The sequence below is a fragment of the Rissa tridactyla genome, chromosome 5 (assembly GCF_028500815.1).
Source record: "Rissa tridactyla isolate bRisTri1 chromosome 5, bRisTri1.patW.cur.20221130, whole genome shotgun sequence".
Lineage (NCBI taxonomy): Eukaryota > Metazoa > Chordata > Aves > Charadriiformes > Laridae > Rissa > Rissa tridactyla.
The window spans coordinates 69,213,565-69,235,998 of record NC_071470.1 but is presented as its reverse complement, the minus strand read 5'-3'; the positions used below and the strand labels follow the sequence as shown (position 1 = coordinate 69,235,998).

At 36.5% G+C, this 22,434-nt stretch overlaps 1 long non-coding RNA gene across 1 annotated transcript in view; it reads left to right on the top strand.

Annotated features, from left to right (window-relative positions):
- Positions 1-21,123, top strand: part of LOC128910707 (uncharacterized) — a 47,833-nt gene extending 26,710 nt beyond the window's left edge. The window contains exons 5-6 of the long non-coding RNA XR_008466834.1: positions 7,218-7,353; positions 21,041-21,123. This is a non-coding gene — a long non-coding RNA (uncharacterized LOC128910707). The remainder of the gene's footprint in view (positions 1-7,217; positions 7,354-21,040) is intronic.
- The last annotated feature ends 1,311 nt before the right edge of the window (positions 21,124-22,434 follow it).

The window sequence follows — 22,434 nt, the reverse complement described above, 5'->3', positions numbered from 1 at the left end:
ATTAGAGAATAATTCTAAGTGTTCTATGTGTGATCTTCATTATATAATTTCATATCACTATAAACTTGCCATCTATTCAAAACTGAAATAGAAATTGCTTGAGTACAGTTAAAAGAATTTGCCATTTTGTTTGAATTTGTCTGCAGAGAACCTATTCATATTCATAAGTTTCTAATTGCAGTTCTACACAAGACAAGTTGCAAAATGACTTATAACCCCACAGATGACTATATTTGTGTAAGCAGAGAAGAAACATCCCAACGATTTAAAAGGCCTTCTTTAACATTTTAAGGACGATGTGTTACCAGTTTGACCATGAATTACATATTCAGTGCTGTGGACCTATTTTCACAAGCCAGTAGGACTGGCTGTATTGGAGCCTGCTGCAGACAGTTTCTGCAAGCAGAGGTATCTTGGATGTCAGTAGCCTGAGAGGTAAGGTCAGCTTACTGTTAAGTCTTGAGAAAACGATGCTTGAAGAACATAGTTTATCACTGAATCAGGACTGGATTTGGTGGTATTACCGTACCCATCTTAGACTTCTGCTGTTGGATGGGTGCAGGAGTGCACTTTTGAGAAAAAACTCCCCAGTTACTGTGCTTTGCCCACTGTGACCTGAATTGTATTCCTTTCGGGTGAAGTTAAGCTAGAAGATACTTGGTCACTAGGACCTGAATTGGATTCCTTTTGGATGAAGATAAACTGGAAGGTAACTCTTGTGGCCACATCATTGTGTGAACAGGTGGTTTTAGGGGAAAAAAAGTATTTTACGTTTTTAGTTTCTTGTTTTAACAGTTAGAAGAGCTGAGAAAAAACAACCTGTGCAATTGAAACCAGATACTGTCAGTCCAAAGAGTATTGTTGGAGCTCTGAAACTGGGCACTAGCACGATTTCCACTAGGAATTAATTCTGTCTTAAAAATGTCAAACGTGCGGCTGTGTCTGTCAGATCTTGGGAATAGTTAAGTGGAGGTGACCTTCTGCCTAAATCTGTGATCAGCTTATTGGGGGTGGTAGCTAAGCACTTCATGTATACAGTTCCACATGATGAGAAACAATAATATTCAGTAAGATAATATCCATGTAATTATTTTCTTTTTCTCCCCATCAATCTAATCAAAACACCAGCATTTCCAAAATGCTTGGCATTGTTGTTTTAAGTACCATGGTCACAATAATTAATCTGTTTATTGTATCATCTCTTAGTGGCTTAAGACACATGAATAATAATTACAGAAATTGATATTATTTTTTTTTTTAAAATGGCTGCATATAAAACTCCACTTAACATTGCAAGATAAATCTCACCAAAATTCTGTGGAATATAAAATGGGTCAGTCTTGGTCTGTCTTTAGCTGCATTACATTATGTGCCTTATTTGTTGGCATTTAAAAATAATAATTTGGAGCTTTATGAGACGACAGCAAATATCTTCTGTTTGCCTTCAGCCTAACAGTTTGTTGTTGACTTTCTGTATTCATTTAGCTGTAAGTACAAAGTAACTGTCAGTCTGATGTGACATTTTGACTCCAGATGTTAGAAAAACATAGCAAATTATGCCTACCAAACACGCAGTCTTTGCTGTCACAAGCTATACATTGTCTTAAGACACTCTTTTAACTGTATTGGTTCCAATGGGAAATAGTGCAATGACAGCTGTAGAAGAATCTAATATATAAATCATGGATTATCTGATTTTACTGCCCTTTTTACTCATGAGTCTTGCAAGCCAGAGAGTTCACGGGAAAGGGACCAAGAAAAGGTCTAAAAATATTATATCGTTATTCCAAATTACTCTTTGGCTGTACTTAAGGGAATATGTCCTATCCTTAAGCAACTGGCTTGATGTCATTCCCTGAAGATTCTGCTAAAGTGGTTCTTGTGTGACATAACACATAATAGTGTTGGGGTTTTGAGATGCCTGTTCTTCTCACCCATAATTTCAGTAGTCTTAGGAGGAGCACAAACTATGCTATTTTTCTATTTAGTGAAAGCCTCTCTTTAAAGGTGAGTCACAAACAGCCTGGCTACCCTATCTCAGATCATATCCCCAGTGATTTTTGCGTGCGTCTTCCTAACAGTAATTCCCACTGAAGCAATTAACCCAGATAACCACCCTCCAGAATCAAATCTGTGTTCTGTTGGCTCCATTTCTCTCCTTTTCCAGACTCTGCAGATCCCTAGAGAAGAGCAAGAGACAAAGAGAAAGAATAATAGGGTTAGACCAGAGGAGAAACCATCATTGTCTTTCACAAGCAAACCTTAGGTGAAAAAGATAGTACAGGATAGTATAGCCTTTTCTGCTGATTTTTCTACAGAGCTGTTCCACCTATGCTCAGGTGCGGGTTGTCTGAGCAGGCTATTGAGCCCACAGGCCTGAAAAAACTGTCACTGCTTTGAAGAGGATATAACACTGGGGCAGGAGCCACTATAGGCAACTTTGATCTCAGACTCCTGGCAAATCCATTCCTCTGGGAGTGGAACTTGCTGCCTCCTTGGCCACAGGAGTGAAGTTTTTCCTCAGAAAGGTCACGATTTTTAAGATTCCTTTACACGCTTTTACAGGAAGAGAAAATCTGAGCCCTGCCCACAGAGCTGCCGTTCCCACAGATAATGACCAAGTGTTACTTATGGAAGTGAAGTTGTGAAATGCTGGTGAGTACTAGGGGACACAAATACCCGCAGCACCGCTGTTAATGAGTGATGGACAGAACCATGGGCTTTACTGCCTCATCTGTGGAACGTTCCTGTAAAAGGCTGTAAGCAGCTTGTTCAACTTCAGAACGGACCAAAGATGTGATTTCAGCGTATCGAATACAATGCGATTCTCAGGCTGCCCACATTTTAACTATGACATCTAGGATGTGAATGCAGCTATATTTAGTTCTGCAACAAAATCCTACACATTAGTTAAAACAAGCAATTGATTTTATGGTCTTGTTCCAATGCAGAGTTGTTTCTCTGTGTGTAGGTTTGTTGTACTCTGTGAAATGAAGAAAAACTGCTGATCTTAAATGCCTCTCCAGACATTCTGAAGCTACAGATATTTCCGTGAGATAAAATATAACTGAAACAGAGCAGGGCTGAAGGGTGGTCTTGCTTGTTAAAATGTTATGGAAGATTAAGCTGTGAAAATACTTTCTGTGACCTTGCTTTATGAATAAAACACTGCGTGTTCCACTGGTGGGTGAAATTAGAAAATGCAGAAGAAAGGAAAATGACGGCTATCAGTTCTTATGAAGCTATGTCCCCATTGCAAGCTCTGTGGGACAAATTGTAACCCATGCTATCCAAATGAAGACCATTTCAATTCTAATGACCAAGATGAATAAGCAAATGCCGGAAATAAAAATCTTCCCACTACAGTAACGTACATATTTACTTTGGAGGGTAGCAGACATCCCATTTTTTAAAACTCCTTTTAATCATTTGTACCTCAAAGGCCCTACATCATAGTTCTTTCGCTTACCGTTTGTTTTAAAAATAGTCTGTTTTCTCCACTAGCATGTCAATGACACTGCTTCAGTCAGCAAGATTTCAGATTCCCATTAGTGATCTGTTTCCTTCCCTAGAGATATATGGCCTCCTTGGCACTGCTAGTCTCTCTTCGTGGCTCCCCATTAGGCACTGCGTTGTGCTACCACTAGACCACGATTCTAGTTGGCATATGCTCATTTTACTCCCCATCATATGGATTTTATGTCATTATAATGTATTAGTGCTTTTAATATCTTCACCTTTCTAAATAGCTAAGCTGGCGGATTGTTCTGTGAATTTGTTTACAACTTGCTTCCTTGATGGGAGTTGGATACTCTCAGGAGCCAAATGAAAAGAAAATGTGTTTAAATGTTGTGGGCACCCCAGTGGCTGCTGCAATACAGTGAAGAAACATAAGGAAAAGGAATTAACATTTTCTTCATTTTACATGCAGCTTACATGTCTAGCTCATGGCGAGTGAAGGTGACTGTACATCTGTATTTTAAGTAAAAATGTTGAACAGATGTATTACAGGCTCATCATGTGAAATTCTAATAACCCTGATGTGTAATTGTTTCTAAAGTGACAATTACTTTTTAATGGCTATTGTGTTACACACAAAATTAAGACAAGACACAGAAAAATAAGCTGTATTTATAAAGTTCTAGCCAATGTTATGGGAACAATCACTGCAAACCAAGAAACCCCAAACTTTTGCAAGATACCCAAACCTTCTGCATGCACTGCTCTGTTCCAAAAAATGAATCAGGGCGAAGTAAGGAAAGGATATTTCTTCTCAAACAATGTCTTCTTCTTTATGTTTAAAATAATATTGTATCAGAGGCTACGCTTCTGTTTTATCAGCATTACCTACAGTCTTGGAGTGTTAAAAATGTCTAAGGGTTTCTATGTCACTGTCACCTAAGTATTGTACTTTGTTAATAAACTTAATGGAGCTCCAAGCCCAATGTTTTTATTGTAGCTAAAGTAAAGCTCTCCTGAAGAATCTGGGGGTTAAAGCTAATTGACCTTCTGACTAGAATTGTTTTTCAGCTCTTTGTTAGAAAGGAAAATGGTTGCAAATAGCTGGAAGATTCATCTGTAAAGCTTGGATAGATTTTCTAAATATCATTTGTTCAGGGCATTATAAATTTATGCTGCCTAATGTACTGTAGATCGGTCAGCAAGATATTTGTGTATATTGTCTGTATCGATAATGATGCCATCGTATGTGGTATCTAAAAGATGTCTGATACACTTCCCATAGGACTTCAAGAAAAAGGCCTGTCAGCAGTCATAGAAGGGAAAACATGATGCCTTTTTGTTTTTTACAAAATAGTGCCTGAAGATGTGCTAAAAGTGTGAAAGTAGAATATTTTTTTTAGTTTAGTTTTTTTATAAATTTAGATTAAATCTGTAGGATTACGCAAACTAAACGACAGCACTGAATTTGTGAAAAGATGTTTTTCTTCAAAAACTTTCAACATTGTGTGTCCCCCAAGTACGACTGTAACTGCAGACCCTGTAAGGAAGATTCAAGTGACTTTGACAGTGGGACCGAATCCTGAGGTGTTTCAGGCCAGACGTTACACAACCGTGGTAGGGATTGAGCAATTCTTAAACTAGATCCATTTCATTTTCATAATGAGTCTCTAAAAGCCCTTTTGGCCTAGTATGTCCTCAAATAGAAAATTGCAGTGTAAGGAATTAGTTTAGAACTATATAGAAGTCAGCTTTACTTTACTAATAAAGACTTTTCTAATCCCTCCTTCCATTCACTTCCCACACGTGAAGGCAAGCATGGAGCCCAAGATGTTGTTTTGTCTTTCAAAGATTTTAACAGAGTAGTAGAAAGATACTCATACAGATGCCAGAAAATTTCTTGCAAGTGCTGAGGCATGACTAGAATATATCCCGCTGGGTTTTTTCATTAGGGCTTTTCATCAGACTTCATACTTTCATCTAGAAATTATGTTTCCAAATAATTGTGGTTGCATCATTTGCAGGAAAAAGAAACAGTTATAAATCCCCATTGCAATTTTAGGAGTGTCTTATCACTTATCATGCTTTGGTGGCATGAAGACAGAGGCAAATACGTTGTCAGTTATGATGTAAGTTATCAAAAGACTTGCAGTAGAGAATTTCTTAAAGTGCATCGGCAGACTGAAAAATAAATTCTTCTCACTGAATTTTTGAAACATTTTTGCATATGGAATAATAATTTATTCAAAATATATTAGAAACTTGATTCTTTTAATATTTTAACACTATTTTATAGCATGAAATTAAGATCTCGGGGGGAAAGAGAAGGGATCTGAGCCCTACTGAGCTGCATGATTTAGAGTGATTGATCTTGAGAATGTGCTTGAGGCATCCATCAGTTTCAGCCTTGCAGTCAGATGGAGAAATCAACTGTATGCTGTTTCCTTGAATAAATCCACTGGATTGACCGAATTCATGGAACACTGAGTCAGAAGGAACTGTTTTTCTTGCCCTAAAAATGAAAGTGTAGAAGCTTGGAAAGCTATTTTCCACCTAATACAAGAACAGTAAAATAACCTAACTGTGTGTCTAAATACTTAGCTGAAAGTGGTATGAATCATATATGAACACAGTTGCCTGAACTGGCTAGTGCTTGCTATAAGCAGCAATTTCTTTTCCCTCCAGAGCCACTCGGTAGGGGAACATGTCTGTGTGTTCACAAGCTTTATGTGGTAAGAATAGTGTGTAAATTATTTTATTTTTATTTATTTTATCTGGAACCAAGTGAGTGTATATTGCTTGCTTTGTTTTTTTTTTTATTGTCTTAAAACGTATGCAGCCTTTTTACATTCTTGTACTGTGAGAAGCATCAGAAAGAAAGCAGTAGGTAAGGCCCTGGTTTAATACATGTCTGTAGAACACTGAATTCCTGTTTAATTCTGGTATTTGATAAATATCGTAATGGCTATTACTCATTAAAAATTATAATATTGCAGGAAAAATTACTTTGATTAGCAGTTTTTAATAATACATTTGTAAATATGGATATTTTACAGTATCATTTAAATTCTTTTGAATTATCCAAAAGGCTCCAGGCTCTGTTGTGGAATTACCTGAAATTAAAAGTTCTGAAAAGTTTCCGGCTTATGAAGATAAAAATGTTGAAATGTTTTCTTCTCCATTTATATCTGAATGAAACTGATATTTTTATGTCAAATACATGCTATTCTAGTTCCTAAACAATCATTAACTTTATACAGGAATGTTTTGGAAGTTAGAGCTGTCAACTGTAAGCTCTCTTAGCAGCAATTAAAATTACCTATTTGTTCTAGGATGCATAAAATACACTAAAATTCACATAGCTGTGCTTAGTGGGACAGCTTGTAAGAAGCTAGACATGACTGAGAAGAGTAACAGATTTCTGTTGTGATTTTGACCAGGTGGAACTTTCTGTTCTTCTCCAAGAAATTGCACTCCACAACGAACAAAGTGGCAGTACCAGTAAATGATAGAAGCTGGGGAGAGGAACTGAGTGCTGTTTTGAGAGCACTTCGTGAGCTAGGAGAAGGGAAGGCAACGCTAGATAGAAGAGGCTGTGTTAAACATTGATGAAAAATGGTGCCAGGTGTTTATATGCCTCAGCATACAGGGGGTTTGGGGAGGAAAAAAAAAATACATAGTGCGCTTTTGTTTGTCGTTTCATTATTACCAGATAAATTACAGAAACAGTCACCAACTCAGTTGAACTGTCATTTCAGCTCTGTGCTGCAAGGGAGAGCTGCAAACATGAGGTGGTTGTCATTCTCAGTGGAACGGGAGTCGAGTGCGAATTGGAGTGTCAACGCTCTCAGGCTCTTCCTGCATTTGCTTCCCCACATGCCACTGAAGTACCAGGTGAGTGCCATAAAAACTTGCCTTGCTAATGTCTGGTTTTGGTAGAAAGCTTTGAGGCAGGAGGGGGGAAAAAAAAGTCACTCAAGATAATTTGCTGCTGCCTGCCCTCAACAGGATTGTACCCCTGTGGAAGAAGATAAATTGGGGTGGGTGCTAAATTCTGTCTTCTGCAAGCTTCAAAGGGTAGAGTCTGTATAATACCAATTTAAGAGATATATTATAATCTCTTAATCTGAAGGCAGAACGCCTATTTAACATAATATGCCAACCAGAGGTACCATAGGGAACCCATCAAAGGACTTCATGGGAAGGCAAAGAGAAATTAATTTGCCTCAGTTGCCAATGCTCAAAATGATAAATCCAAAAGAGAAAAACAGAGACAAAAATAATTAGTGAAGCTTCAAAATCAGAGGAAAACAAGAAGACTGGAAATAACTTGAGGCTGCCTAAGGCAACAGTTAAAAGCAATCAGACAAAAAATGTTCATGGAAAGGTGAAGTATAACTCCAATTCAGTGGGACAAATAGTTAAATTAATCTACTTCCTGGGGTAGGCATCAGGGTACCATCTATATTTTGAACATTCTTTGAGATTTTGCTTCTAAATGAACAAACTTTTCTAAACACAGAAGAGGGTAAAAGTCATGTGTGATACATATACCACTGCTCAGCTTTGGTGATAGTCCTACTAAGATTATTATCCCCCTCCTCTGTTTTTAAAGAGTTCTAGGAAAAATTTATAGTTCAAAATATAAAATCCAGTAGTAACGTTTTGAACTCCAAAATTTTTCTTATAGGAAATGCAATAAAATGAATACATTTAGTACTATGGAATAAAGATAATGCTTCATGTAAAATAAAATATTTTAGAAATCACTTTCTTCTGAATACAGTACAGGACAAACAGATGTGCTCTGAAAGAATGCAGGTTTATTTCCCTTTTCCTGGAGAATATTTGGTATGTCTGCTTCCTTCCTAATGTCTGCCAAACCATGGATCTGTATGTCATGATGTGAGATTGCATACCTTGTCAAATAAATACAGATTCTGCAGCTCAGAGCTCGTTGGTAAGCTCAGCCTCTATGCAGACAAACAATTAACTACAAAGGGACTTTGCCTATGTGAATATAATTGTGTGATCAAGTCTTAAATGTTTTCCCCCCTCCTGTAAAACATAATGTTTACTTAAACACCTCTAAAATGGATGGAGGTAGAGGGGAAAAAAAGGAAAAAGGTCATTGTATGGTCTTGCAAAATAATCAGAAAGAACAGCTGAAACAAGGATGAGAGGCTGCTCGTATTGCACAGATGTTTGTTTTCCTTTGAAAAAAAAACAGTACTTTGTGTATTTCAGTCATAAGCAGATTGAAAGTCCAGCTCTGACTTTCTTCAGGAATATGTAAAGCAGTATTGTTAGCCACCTCAGAAAACAGCTTGGTTTGGGGGTTGTTTTTTTTTTATTTTATATGGTTACATTAAAATGTTCGTTTTATGTTTTATTGCAATTTTTTATGGGGGGGGAGGTTATGGTATTTTTTTTAGAAAACCTGCAGCATAAAGAGAAAACTTGTGCCTTGATATTGTTTCTTGTCTGGTATAACTATTCTTGGAGTAGCTGAAAGAGAAAATGTAATGGTAAACAAAAGCCAAAACCAAAATTACTCTCTCAATATAACATATTAGCAGGAGTGATTTAGAGGTGAGCAGTTACATCTTTCTAGCCAAATTGAGCACCATAGTGCTAGATGGAATTCAGATATGGATAAAGCAATGTGGGTGCCAAAATGTAGGTACCTGCCTCTAGTTTGCATAACACAGTAAGCCCATTTTAGGCACTAACTGGACAGGAGGGCACAATTCTTCTGTAGATCCAGTGTCATATTTGCAAGCCCATCAGTGTCCATGTTACTGGTATCTTAGTGCAGCTGAAATAAATTTAGATGGGTGCATTTAGATGTGAGGAGCTTGTAATCCTGTTCATAGTCCTGAAAAATTTAGCTTTTTGTCCATTCTTTGTGTTTCAAATATTTATGGAGGCGTGTTGTTGGAACTGTGAAAATATCCAACACGTATTTGGGGAATGCTCTTAACATGCTTTGACTTTTGGTCAGCCCTGAATTGATCAGGCAGTTGGACTTAGATGATCGTTGTAGGTCCCTTCCAGCTGAAATAATCTATTCTATTCTAGTAGACATCTGGTGATAAAAAGGAAATTGCAACCTGTCAAAAAAGCCCTGTTTTGGGGCAGATCAATATCAGTGTCTCTGCACTGTTTCCTACCTATTAATGTGACGTTTTGTCCATAGGGTAAAACCTAAAAATTGAAACAGTATTATTTCTGAGGAAAATAGGCTCTGGAGAGGCACTCATGCTTTTTGTGGCAGCAGGTCTTCAGGTAGCTTAAAGTCTCTTAGGTTTGTTCTTTTTCCAGCCCTGGCCTGTAAGCACCTTTTTCCAGTCCTGGCTGAGCTGGTACATTGTTTTGTGTGGCCTGTCACGGACATGCTCTAATTTTAAAACTGATGAGAGAAAAAGGGTATTTTTCAGTTGGGCTGGTTCACCAGTCCCATTCATGTTGTCGCTCTGTCAGTGCAATGAAGATATGGTGCACAATGAAAAGGAAGTGGCTTAGATCAGCAGTGAACTGGGAACTGCCCCAAAAAGTGTGCGTTGAACTATGGCCTTGAGTTGTGATGAAAGACTGCAGAGCCAGCACGCCCAGGTTTCCCCGCTATCGCGGTGACCCTGGACACCTCCAGGCTTGCGTGCTTGGTTGCCTTCTGGAGAGTCAGCCTGAATGATAAGGACGAGGGGACAACAGGTCGATACTATCCCACCCTACCTCCCAGGATGCTTCTGAACCTGACAGCTGTGAAATGCTCCCATTTTCTGCCATTTACACATACCCTGTAGACGAAGCAGTCCACAGTCATAGAGGAAATCTATGATAGAAATGGGAATGGATTGCAGGTTTTTCAGGTGAATAGTTTGTAACTGGTTGAGAAATTCTTTGGCAGAAGGGAATGTGTAGGGGCTGCAGAGGCAATATAGCCAGCTTTACATCATTGCCCAAGCCCATAGCTATGCCCTGAAAATCCCTGGCTGCCTGACTAATTCCTCTCAGAGCAATCAGAATACTCTAAATTGCTTTTTAGGACCAGACTGACTTTTGGTAGTCTGAGATTCAGAGTTTAATCTCTAGGTGAGTTTTGTTGTAACTTAAAGGTCCCTGGATAGTCAGCCTATTTCTTCTGTCTCTCAGGCTCATTCTTTATTTCTAAAAATTTTTCTTTCTAGAATTTCCTGTGTGTTTCACTTTTTTCGTGTATGTATTTATTTGTATTCCTTTTTTCTTTTTTCATCTGCACGGTATGGCTGTTACTTATTATATGCATTACTACACATAAAAGTCCTTAACATTTAGTATTAATAAAATGTAAACAAGCAGCAGGTAGGTATAATTCACACCTGAAGTTTAATTTACATATTAAAAAAAAAAGCATGCATGTCTGTGTTCAACAGTAGTCTTCTCAGGCTTATTTTTGTGAGTGATTTTTTGGGGGAAAGTTTTTATTGAAATTCTTTTTCATATTTCTGCCTAGCTGTGACAGTTTTTCATAATTATTTAAATAAATCTTCAAATGTAGTGTCTCCCTATGTAAAAAACTTTTTTGCAGCCGTTCTCTGCTAAGCCACTACGTGTATGTGTGGTTTTTATATACATATAAATATATAAAATAAACTACTTGTCTTAGAAGGTAGATTTAATGAAAGAATACAAATGTATCTTCTTTAAGATAATGCCATATGAGATCATAAATTGATCTGAAAGGGCTGCTGGCAGCCTTCTGTTTAACTATATTAGGTTTGTCTCCATTAGATCAAAATGCAGGAGGCTGGATCTGTGTCTGAAAGTCAGATACTCATTCAGTAGCACAGAGACACAAAGTCTGTATGAGTAAACATGTCTATCAAAGATGAGATTATTAAACTAACAATAACAACAAAAAAGCAGCAGCATAAAAATGTCCCCTCCTAATTGCATTTAATGTCAAATCATCATGGTATTAATGGTGCTGATTATATCAGTGACATCCTGCCCTATGTTGTTACGCTCTTCTGTATCTTGCTGAATAATGGCTAAAATACCATCATAGATCATAGTCCTCAAAAGGACTTTCATTTATTAAAACTGGGAGAAAATACAGTTTTTACTCTTGCTAAAGTCCATGTCAGCTACAGAATGTAGATTATCCTCTGCTACAGTCTGTCCTCTCCATTTCTTTTCTTTCTAGTCAGTAGAAATATATTTTTACATGACATAAACCAGAAAAATTTCCAAAAGATAACAATCTGTTTTGTTTAATTTCCCTTATGTATAATTCTTAGAAATTGGTCCAAAACATTTTACACAGAATAAAATGTAATCCTGGTAGTAAGGCAGATGGGATGAACCAGGAGTTTAGGGAAGAAATGGTTGGGAAAGTTATCCAAGAAAGGATAAGAAAGGATAGGATTCTGATTGCAGAACAGTGAGAAAGAATAAAAAAATTGAACTTATGCATTCTGAGTTCTATGCACCCTCTTAATCACATCTGGTTGTTTTGGACATAGGTTTTGTACAGTAGAACAGTGAAGAAGGGATGATTTCCCTGATGGCAACAGCTGGTAATTGTTCCTAGATGATGGGATGTGCTGCAGTTTCTGCTACACTAACAACTTAAAACAACTATATTGCATCCACTGTTTCTGCTTTTTTTAATTGCCATTTATGATGCTAGACATAATTAACACCATTTTCAATCTTGTTTGCCTAACTTATTAAAACTTTTTCTTTCCCTTCAATTGTGGGTTGTTTTTTTTTCCATTACTACTTCTTTTTAACTAAGTTCTCTTCCTTTAGCATCTTTATGTCTGCCTTTCCTGATGCACTTGGAGCATATGCTTCCATTCTGTTTTCTTTCCTACAGCCACTTGCTTTGTCGGAGTGTAACTTCTACTGATACAGAGCAATTTTCAGACAATTTGAAGCTTGCCTCAATTTGTGCATGCACTTCTTTCTGTTTATAAACCTGTATCTATGCAAATCAAGTATTTAGGTGCTATGGACTAGGTTCATACAAAGGACAATGACAATGAAACACCCTGCATTACAAAATTTAATTTTAGGTGCCCAACTGTTTTCTAAAATTTATGGTTGGTGCCCATACTCCCTATCTACTACACAGGAAACTTAAGTAGAGTTCACAGAAGTCAAGCAACTCACTGGAGACCCTTTGAAAATAGTCATGAGGAGGAGACGGCAAAACACTCCAAAAAAAAGACAAGATTCATTCTTGAGTACACAGAGGTGCTTATTCCTCTTTGAAAATCACCACTGTGACATTCTTTTGGCCTCATGCAAGGGATTTTTTTCTTTCTTTTCTCCTTGGCAATAAACTAACCAGAGGAGAGCGGAGAATGTAGGAAAGGCACTATGTCTCCCAGAGGAGAGGGGAGAATGCAGATGTGGTGTTAAGGGGTATGGTGTAAGGGAGAACTTTGTAGAGTGGGGTTGACGGTTGGACTTGATGATGCCAAGGGTCTTTTCCAACCTAAATGATTCTATGATTCTAGGAGACTGTAATGGAAGACATGTATTCTCTGCATGGTTAATGGTTCATACTGTAGTTGAAGGTAACTTGATTTTCAAACCTTGCTGAGACTTAACAATGAGGTGGACATCAAGCTGCCCAGGGCTGTCAGCAGTATAAAGCTGTATTATCCATATGACCAGTGGCAGAATCGTGTGCATCATGTAGATTTGCCTTGTTGAAACTAAAACAACTAGTGAATTTTTGGAGTACCTAATGAAACCTTAGTGGGTTCAGTGGTTGGCAGTTGGACTAGATGATTGTTGTAGGTCCCTTCCAACTGAAATAGTCTATTCTAAAGTAGTAGGGCTACAACTCGGTGTCAGTTGAGGCTGTAGACTAAATGGAATGGGCACTATGGAGTCTGACGTGTTTACCGATTTCCTTCAATGTAACTTTATAATTAGCTTTTGGGGTTTTGATTTTTCAATTTGTTTTTTTTTTTTTCTTTCTGGTTTTAGTTTGCTTGTTTTCCCCTACAGCTGAAGTTCAGGGCTAGTTTCTATTTGTCTGTGAGTTACGTAATGATGAAAGCTAGGCTTTTTATAAACCACACTATATAGAACCCATTCTGCTCTTAAACAGTTCTGGTGGAAGTCTAGTGACAATTATGGGGTTGCTGTGCGATGGACGTAAGAGCTCGCATCCTTATGCTTTTTGTTCATGTTAATTCACTTTTTTTTCCTAGCTGTAGTGTTTCTTCTAGAAAAGGTCAGGGAAGCACACCAGAAGGGTGTTACAATAAAAGTTTCTTGGTACTTAGTGATTGTCTGGTTAAATGCGTAATTTTTTTTTCTTTTCCTTAAGAGGCCCTTCAGGCTGTAGAGTTTGATGTATGACACAAGAGGTAAATGGCCTGCCCTGTTCTCAGTTTGTAGAATAAGTGATTTCATAAATTGAACCTGGAAATAATGAATTGGTTTCTGCCATTCAGCCTTGGTTTTCAAGAAAGAGTTTCAGAAATCCTATAATCTACCAGTGCAGATTTGCTAATACAATATATAATCAGAGGCCTTCAGAGTGGTCCCGTTTTCTTCTTGCAAGGTGTAATGCCTGATAAGTTAAAAAAAAAAAAAAAGGATCTTGTGATCTCAATTCTGATTTTCTTCACCTAAATACTGTAATAATAAGCATCCTTATAGGAAAATAGCCACTTATTTCTACACTTACAAACAGACGGCTCATAGTCCAGAACACTCAGTAATGGTGATTTACATAAACCCAGATCTGTTAAATTGCAGTTCCTGGTATAGATACAGCCTGGGCCAGTGGCTAGTTAGGATTTAGCACGGGCCAAGGATTGTTTGCAGTAAGCAGCTCAGATACAACTATCTTGTTTCAGAGAGTAAGAGAATTTTATGTGATGGACAGAGCCAATTTGCCTCTTTCCTGTCCTACCTTATTTACAGCTATTCCCCCGACTACCACCTAAATGCAGGCAGACTGTATAGAAATAATAAAGCTCTCCTTGATATTGGAATTCTCTCTGTTTTAAGAGTATGCGTGGACAAAGTCAGAGAAAGGCCAAAACACAAAATGAAATATAATTACCAGGGCACATAAAAGATAATAAATAATTCTATGAGTGCATTAGCAGTAAAAGGCAAACTAAGGAAAGTGTTGGTCTGCTGCTCAGTGGTCCAGGAAAGCTCTTTGAAAGATGATGCCAACAAAAGTAATAAATATTTTCTCATTCAGTCTTCTCCAGTTTATGCAGTTGGATATTCTCAATATGAGAAGCAAAATTATTATCAACAACAAATATTTTGTATCAGATTAAAGAAAGATGGATTCGGATACTTGAACAAATTGTGTTTTGAATGGGCTAAATCAGATAAAATTGATTCAAAGGTTTCCAAAGTATGATTGAAACAGTCTCAGAGGCCGACTGTCACTCAAAGATAACAGGAAAGGTTCCAGAAAACTGGGAAAATATTCTTTTTGCTTTAAGGGAAACTTTAAAAAGGAACAGCAAGAAAATTATCATGCTGTCAATATAACTTAATTTATGAGAATAATTAAACTCCTTGCCAGCACCTAGGAAAAAAAAATTAGGTGCCAGCACCTAGGTTATGAGTAAGAGCTAACAAGGAATATCAAGAAGAAATCAAGTTAAACCTACTGCTTTATCTTTTAAGAGAAGGTAGCAGGGTATATGGCTAGATAGAAGTAGTAGATGCTGTATTAAGTGCTTTTTTTTTTAACCATGTCTTGGTAAAGGGCTCTTTACCAAGGATTTGCCATGAATTTCCAGACAAAGCATTCAAATGAACCTGTATGGCCCCCGTTTAGGGCCATCACACTCTGCCTCCTCCAGCAAACATATGCTTTCACTTTTTGTGTGGGTTATTTTGTTGTGAAACCAGATACTAAAAATTAATCATGATTCTAGCCACCCAATATTATTAACTTGCTTTATAATGGTGTATAAGAAATACATATGATTCATTTGTGTAATATTTTTAGATATTTGCTCAGAATTGTGAATACTGGAAGTTTTTTAAAGACAGGTATCCATATTCTAACAGCCAAGGCTTAGGAAAAACACATCGTTCCTGATTAAATGTAAAGTGTTAACAATAGTCCATTTAGTTGTTTAATGATATGGGAGTTTTGATGTAAATGCACTAACGTAAGGTCTTTACCCCAGAGTTCGATGAACATCAAGATTTTAGTCACCAGGCTAAGTTATTGTTGAGGAGGAAGTACTCTTGTAAATGTAAAATATGATGTTGTAAAGACATCATTTATGTCGTGTCTACTCGATAGTTAATTAGAAATCGTTGAAGAAATTATTAAAAAATTCATATTCATTTTCTCAGGAAGGCAGAGCTAAAAGGGGATTCATAGTGCTGATGGTTATTCAAAAGAGTCCTCTTGGTAAAATAATAATTGCATGAAAAAAATTGTAAGAATGTGACACAATTTCTCATAAAAACACTTAGACCCAAGATTTTTATTTAAACTATATATATCCTATAAATCACAGTGCCCTTTTCTCTCCCTAGACTAGCAGAAGACTAAACTGCTGTATTTTTAGTTAATGTAATCTCTAAGGACTGTTATTAACCAGCCACCTTGGATATGGAAACCCTTAAATCCTTTTAAATGCTGATGGTCTGGGTAATAGACATCTTGTTATAGTTAATAAGATGAAATAGTCTCCTTATGTAGTGCGAGTCTCGTATTACAGTCTTGAAGGCTAGGTGTTATGTTTTAATCCTGTTTGTGATACTGAGATTTATCCGGTTTTGGATTACTGGGTCTGTAAAAGGTAGAAATGGTCTTGTTTAAGAACTAGAACAGGAAAATCAGTAGGCTTTCTTTCAGCCTTTACTGAAAACTACCCTGAGCAGGTCAGTTGTAAAAATTCTTTCAATCAGCTACTGGAATACTTCAGAAGATGGGGACTTAGCTTTTCTTTAATGTCCTCTTTTTAAATTAGTGAAAAGTAATAAGCCTTTCTTTGGAAGGACTCTTTTGATAGATCCATATATATTTTGATTTAAATTTATACACAATAATATTACACTAAGTAAATTTCAAATACATATTTTATAATTATTTTAGGAAATATTCCTGTAATTGACATTTTTATTGTAGTTATGTTAGTTTAGATGAAAAAAATCTTCATACAGTGTCATCCATGCATTACGTTTACATTTAAAAAATGAAGTAAATAACGTTATTTCACTGCTGAGTCAATGTGTTCAGCTATTTACATCTGATTTTTGTGTAAAAAATCAAATCTCAATCTCAGCATAAATACAGCAGGCTTCTTATTAGTGAGTGATATTTTGACATCTTCTGTTGTGGGCAAGGATGCTATCAGATATAGCATATGAATATCAATTCATTGTAAACTTTCATTTCTGAAAGACACTTCTAAAGAGTCCAGCATACCAAATCTGTTACTCAGGTGCAATCCCTTGCACATCTAAACCCCGATATTTCTAATGGTTAACATATGATAGCACTATAGCTATAAAAAGTTGCAAATATTTTGCATATAAATTAAAGAATGGGAGACCAAACTGAAGACTGTTTTTTGCAGTCCAACTGCTTTTATGATGAAGTGCATAGCTCCTCAGGTGGTGCATAAAACAGTGCTGTGCTAGGAGTATTCTGTTCCTGATGACTCTTTCCTGACTAATTATCTATCTTGAGATAAGAAACGTATGATTGAAACAGTATGTGGTGGGATAATTTTATGACAGTGAATGAAATAGTAATTTGCAGATTTTATTTATGTCACTGCAAAAATTATGAATAAGGAAACAGAAAAAGGAAAAGGCCTTTTGCTAAAAAGCAAAATACCCTCAAAGAAAAAAACGCCTTTGAAACAAACCTACCAGTTTACGGTTATGTAATGTAAAAGGAACTTAGCGAAATATGATGCAGATTGTGAAATGAAAGTTTCATGATCACGAAGGTAATTATTCCCTGCTTGTTTGATGTTTGCTGTGGTGAGGTTCAGCATATCTAATAAGAAAAGATTATTTTTAGATTTAATAAATTGATAAAAACAATACAATAATTGTTCTAAATGTTAGCATTTGGAAAAACATGTATCACCAAAATTCTCTTAAGATACTAAAAAAACAATCAACAGCATGTAGCTTATTGCTTTGACAATATATTCATCTCTCAGCAGCCTGTATAAAATGGTACTTCAGATAATGTTTTTCAAATGTGTTTTTCTGACATTTTTAATATTAAGCTGAAAAACAATCTTTTTTTTGTTGCTGTTATTCACAGATGAAACAAATGCTTTAATTGATTACCTGCTTTGCCACAGAGAAAACTAAATTCTATCAATAAAGTCCAAAGCTCTGGTCAAAAGCAAACACAAAATATGTAATTGATTGTTGGTCAGCTAGTCTTGTTTTGAAAATAAAATGATCTTTAAAAGGTCTTCAAAATGGAAACCAAAATTAAAGCATGGAATTGCATGGATAGACCAGCATGACACACTGTATTGTGCTGTTATGAGTCACTGGACTAGTCTTGAAATTACATGTGCAGTTTTTAAAGTTTTTGTCTTACAGTCTCATCCTTAACTGTATTCCATTGTCCCTGATCCACAGTGGTTTAGTTATGTATTTATCATTTATAACATGTGAATAAGCCACAGAAATTAGAAATAAAATTTTACATTCTAGTTTAACTGAAGTCCTTTTCCTGCTTTCTCGGCAAGTTCTCCTTTTTGCTGTCAAAGCACAGGAAAGGAACTGAAAAGCAGATATTGCTCTGAGATAAGACTTCTTAGGGACCAGAAAAGGGTAGGGGAAAAAAGAATTACATCCTTCTCCAGCATTTTACAATCCTTTTCTATAATCCAGTGCCCCAGCCACTGCTAGCCACCCTACACAGGGGAGACTTCTGGCCTGTCTTAGGTAGGGTAGGTTGTACCAGTAACACACTGTTATTTAAGCTGTGTGTTCTCACATGACGGAAAAGACACATTTAGTCCTAGGCCCTGAGCAACTCCATTTGGGCTAGTCAGCCCAAAGTACGTAATCTTATTTTATGATGTACACAAGACCTTAGAAAGTACCCATGCCATCATCTAATTAGTTTTGCTCATTTGCATTTCTAATTTGAGTCCCATTGTTATTTTCAGAAATAACTGTTAATATACTTAGTGACCCTGTCTAATTTTATTCATTTTTTAGCAAAAGAAATAGAGGTCCAAGTAGTTTGCTATAGATAAATTAATTGAATGTAATGTATACATTTAAAAGGGTTATAGTGCCTTTATTTGTTAGATGATGAAAACTGAGGGATTATACTTTTGATAAGGTAGTACATATTTTGCTTGCTATAATTAATTGTGGATAATAAGTGCAAAATTAAATTCTAATACTCTAATCATGCTGAGGTAATGTTGATGAAATTTGACGTAAGTATAACTGAGTGTTTTGTGTAACTAGTAAGCGTTATATAGATGTCATCCTTGAAAAAGATGATAATCAAAGGTATAAAAGACATAACTTAGGTGATTAAGCCAGCCTGATTTAGTGGACTATTATAAACAAGATTACATGCTGAAATCATAACGGAAAACACATGAGGGATTTTTTGAGGGTTTTTTGGTTTTGTTGGTTTTTGTTTGTTTTTTTTTAAGATGGCTTTGTCTACTGGTTTCTGCTAAAGTAAATCTAGGATTCCTTGTGAATATGTCAGAGTGATAAACGAGAGAAAAATCAAGTGGAAGCAACTAGTGTTATTTGTATCCAATCTTATTTGAATCATATCTGACATTTAATAAATTACTATTTCTAAAAAATCTCTTCCTAGAATTGAGGAATATTCCATAGCTGCACCATCTCCCAGGAAGTTCTCATTTCACTGTCTTCCCAGGTTTCCAATATGACTAGATCTCTTCTGTACAATTTTTACATCTTCAGTAATAATAGCATAGTTTTGCAGCTTAGTATCAATTACAAATGTCACTAACGTGCTACTCACTCTTTATTGCAGGACTTTAAATGTTAAATAAAACAAAATCTGATACCAAGCCTCACACAAATTGGCAAGACCTTTTTTGCTTTTTCACATTTTAGCACTATTTCTGTTTACGTCCTTTTAGTTAGTTTTCAATCTGCATAATAGTGTTCCTAATTAAGACAGTTTGAAGTAATTGTCAGCCTCGCAAAGTTTCTGTACTGTACCATTATAAAGAAATCTTCCTCAGAAAGAGCAGGCTGCAAGAAACAAATGTGCAGATGCAAAGTTTGTATTTGAATGTTGTGAGTAACACTTCACATTGCCGTGCTGATAGTCGCCCCAAGCTTTCAAAACTGTCTGGAGTATATTGTGTGGCTTTGGCTTTAGGAGACCCTGAAAACTATATTCCTCTCACTTTCTTGATAGTTTTAGTTGCATTAATTTTTAATTCACAAACTGTATTATGCAACTTTGACATGAATTGCTTCTTCATGGATGATTTCACTTAGATAAAACCAAGTGTTCCCGAGTCTTCAGTTACTCATGGAGTACAGCTTGTGTTCCCACATAATTTTTAGCATTCTGGAAAAAAAAATACTTATTCCTGAATAGGAAATAGAAATTTGGAAAAAAAAAAAAAAATACTGAGTACTTACGTTGCAACATTGTGTTTTCAAAGCTGTGTTACAGGTGTAAAAGGCAGGTAAGTATTCTCGTATCTTTTAAATGATGGGGAAACTTTAGTTATGAAGAGGTTAAGAGAAGTGCTGATGGCCATTCAGTGAATTACTTAGAAAGCCAGGATTATCTCTCTAACCTTTTTCCACCTTGTTCACACTGCTCATGAAGACAATCAGATTAATGTTAAGAGATTAATTACAGTATCTTAAGTCATCTGTTATTTTCCTTCATGAAGTGTAAAATCAAAATCACTTAATATGATCTACTGAATGAAATAGGCATGCTGCAGTTAAGGTATCATTAGCAATTACTACATTGTCTTCTCTGTGTATCTCAGACATGGATTGGGATGGAATTTGTTGCGCAGGAGTCAAAATAAACACGGATATTTTATATTTTTTTTTAAGGATATGGCTGCTAAAGATTCCAATGTGATAACAAATTTGTTTCACAAGAACTGAGAGAACTTTCTAAACATCTTAAGACTGTTGATGTTTGAAAGCTACACCTGCCCTTTTCCTGCAGAGGAAAATGAAATAGGAACATTAATCCATGTCAGTAATATTTAGCTACTTGGAGGAGATTCAAGATGTCTTTCAGTTTTTAATTTTGTCCAAAGCTGTAAGACCTAAATTTATGTCTGCATTGACACATGTAAGTATATAACTACATTGGGGTCTTAACATCCTCTGTATCATTTATGTGATATTTGGGATATTTCCCAAGCCCGCTTTCCCAGCTTCGAAAACCATGACAGTTGTGGATGTTCAAATACCATATTCTCTTCAATGTATGCTGTCAGTTCTATTTAGGGAATCCTCCTACATCAGCAGTATCTGCTAAATAGTAATCTTAGGGTATCGAACTGTTAGGGGACACATATTGTGAACAGAAGTTAATTCAAGTGTGAACATTACATTTTAGGTGCTGTTTGGAGTTGGATTTGTGCCTGCTAGACTGAGTTCACCCTGTTTCAGATCTGGATTCTCTTCTGCCAGATCCAACAGGTACGTGACTTTCATTCTGTAACATTTGTAGTAAGCCTTCTGGTTTGCTGCTGAGGGTACTATTTACTGTACAAGAATCTGTGTGTACTTTAGTGCAGAGAATTAGTAAAGGATGAGTCATAGTAATTGATGTAATGGCTTTTTTTCATGGTACTGTAATTCTCGGTCTATGTTTTTGTGTGAGTTCTAAGGTGGCATAGTCAGGTGCTATAGCTGAAAGAATTGATCCTTTTCTGAATTGATGGGAGGGGCAGGCAGGGGAGAACACAGGGCAGGGCAGGGAATAGGGAAGGCGAAAAAGTTGGTTTGATTATATTTTATACCTCAAAAGGGAGTACAGGAGTATAGGCTTCTCCTCATGTAATGTGCAGCACCACTGTCTTTGTCTTGGCACAACTGTTCACAGAGTCATGTGCTGACTTTGCTTGGAGAACAGATGTGGCACAGCCTTTTGTTTTCTAAGCTGTGTGATCTACTCAGTTTGTCTGGAGCGAGCAGTGGTGTGCCAGGAATCAGCATTAGGCTTGATCCTTAATTAATATATGCTGTACATTTCTGAAACAAGTGGAAAAAACAATATGCTTGGCATTTGAAAATGCTAGAAATACAGAAAGTATTGTAAATACCAGACACATTTGCAAAATAGCGTTGAGACTCCTCTGTTAAATATCTGCTTGTTTTTAAAGCCTCATCTGAACTTCAAGCAACACAGAGTAGCATAAGTGTGTTTTTCATTTATTCTCGCACAAAGTAATAGCTTGTTACCTTGATAAGACACTTTTTAAAGTAAATTGTTTTATCTTTTTATGTTACTGGAAAAATAGCAGCCACTAAAAGTGGGCTAATGACTCTTTCAACCTCCCTTTTTTCTGCAGTGAGATCACATTTTTTTGGTGAGACACAAAAATCTACAATATATTAGAAAAGATGATCTGATACTAATCAGGAGTTCATGAAAGCTCTTCTGTAAGATACAATCATCATTAAGACTGTTGAGGAAAGCTCCAATTCACAAGCAAAACCTTCGTCAATGTCCCCACTATTTTTGCAAGGTAACAAAAATTGGTGACGAACTCTAATCCCTCCTCAAGCGTACGTAATTTCCTCCTCAAAAAGAGCCTTGTTGAAAAATACTTTGTTCATGGAAAACTGTGGGGTGTGAGTGGACTTTAATTCTACTTTCAGATGGAGCTGCAAGAGTCTGACTGAATGTGTTGTGGATGGGAAAATATTTCATATGTCATTGTCATAAACACTTAAAAATCAGGTGACTGGGAAGCTCTTTTCGTTACACTTGTCCCCTTGCTTATC